The following is a 2,081-nucleotide window of genomic DNA, read 5'->3' as shown; positions in this document are numbered from 1 at the left end:
AGGGTTAGAGACACATTTTAATAGGCTTGCCACAACATGGAGGAAAGCTTTTTTAATAGTTAAGAGTCTCTAGGTACCCTTAAGATTATAAAACATCCCTGAGAGCAGAAAAAGGCTGTTATCAGCATTGTGTTAAGTTTTTTGAATATTTTACTGGTGGGAAGATGAGGTCTTGGTTCTTGTCTTCTTGAAGGAAAGATTTCAATCAAGAGACAAAGTGTAGCAAAGTAAGAATTTATTGGCCACAGCAAAAATATACCTAGGACAGAGAAACAAGGAAAAGCATAAAAGAAGCATCAGGAGAGCATAGGCTGGGCTGCTTTGGCTTACTGGGAAGTCAGGGAAAAGGGGGCCTTGGAGACAGGTTCAGGGGGTGAGCCTGGGACAGGTTGCCACTGCCCATTGCTTCCCTGGTTGCAAGTCTGGTGAAGAACCTTAGAGGAAAGAAAGGGGGAAGGGAATGGCGAGGGCATTCTCCCCTGAGGGAGAGCATACACTGGGTCCTTCATCCTGAGTGTATTTATTTCTCTCTTGGAGGTGGAAATCTTAGGAAGGTCTCAGGGGAGGGTCTCAATAGAATATTCATCAGTTTTCTAGGAGTGTTCTTTCAGGGTTGTGGTCTCCATAGATTGGTCATCATCAGGGCAGGGGGTCATCAATCAATGCACCTAGTCCCGAGGCAGCCATGGATCACGTGTCTGGTTTTGCTACTTTTCTGAGCCTGGAGCTGAAACACAACTGAGGCTTAGATGTTATCTTTCCGGAGGAAAAGTCAGAGGGTCCAAAGTGCATGGCCAGGCATATCCTACGGGATGGAAAGTTACCCTGAGGGTAAGGTTCTTGTTCTCCCAGTTTTGCCCCTTGCCAGACACCTGAGGCTTTCTGCCCCGGAGGGTTTTTGTACCTGGCCCATCGTCCTTGCTCTACTCATGTCTGTCTAACTGCTGATAACGCTTACATTACTGATCCACAATGTCTTGTCTATAAATATTAAATCCAATAAGCTCTAAAAACCAAATTACTGTGAGATTATTCATAATTTGTATTTATTCCACTTAATGTGAATATATTCATGTTTTACTGAAGAAATTGTTCATTTGTATAATACAATTGAATATGTTACAGAAATGATTAACTTACTTTCTCCTGAAATATATGTATTTCCCTAATTTTGGACCTGGTCATATGACTTTCTTTGGCTGATGGAATATGAATGAAGGTGTTAAGAGCAGGGGCTTTAAATGTCCTTGTTGGAGTTGGGTTGGGCTTGCATCAGACCTTCCCATAATTCAGCATGGGGGAGTGTTCCCCGGGAACCATGATCCTAAAAAAAACGAGAACTGCAGAATAGCTTCCCCAAAATACAGTCTGGAGCAAACCCAGACAAACCTAGATGAGCCCACAGTGACCTGAAGCCAGAAGCAGGCTCCCAGACCTACAAACTGGTAAGAAAGACACACTGCAGTGATAGGATACAAAGAGAATATGGAAGACTACTATCACAAATGGATGGAAGAGCAGGCTCACAGCCTGACTAACAAAACAACCGCAGCCTTTCAGCAAAAAGGGGTGCCTCCAACTTCATTCTCTGTTCCTCCTCATGCAGGGGCAATGATCTCATCTCCCCTCCCCCCCCCCCCCCCCGAGTCTTCCAGGTCCTCCTCACCCTGGTTTGATGCCAGCCCCCTATATGGGGCGACCTCCCATGATGCCAATGATGGGCCCTCCTCCTGGGATGATGCCAGTGGGACCCGCTCCTGGAATGAGGCTGCCTGTGAGAGGGCACATGCCAATGATGCCTGGGCCCCCAGTGATGAGACCTCCTGCCCATCCTATGCTGCTAGTACACTGGGCCAGGAATGACTCGACCAGACAGGTAAGGAGAGAGGGAGCCTCTTGCTATTGGCTGCTATTACTTGTTCTCCTTCACCAGGACATCATGGTGCTGTGACTCCGGGTGTTTTCCAACATCATGACCAGGAAGACTCACTACCCCTTCCTATCTAAGAGAGAATCGTTTTGGAGGGCAAGAGTGAGACACAAAAAAAGTAATTTTAATTTGTATTGTGAAATGTGAAAAT

At 46.0% G+C, this 2,081-nt stretch overlaps 1 pseudogene across 1 annotated transcript; it reads left to right on the top strand.

Annotated features, from left to right (window-relative positions):
• The first annotated feature begins 1,509 nt into the window (after positions 1–1,509).
• LOC308517303 lies at positions 1,510–1,880 on the top strand (annotated as a pseudogene). The gene has a single exon. The product of its transcript is annotated as an uncharacterized misc_RNA (transcript).
• Positions 1,881–2,081: the final 201 nt, after the last annotated feature.

This window comes from Myotis nattereri, assembly GCF_964212035.1.
Source record: "Myotis nattereri genome assembly, chromosome: 3".
Taxonomy (NCBI): domain Eukaryota; kingdom Metazoa; phylum Chordata; class Mammalia; order Chiroptera; family Vespertilionidae; genus Myotis; species Myotis nattereri.
This window is presented reverse-complemented; position numbering and strand designations above follow the sequence as displayed.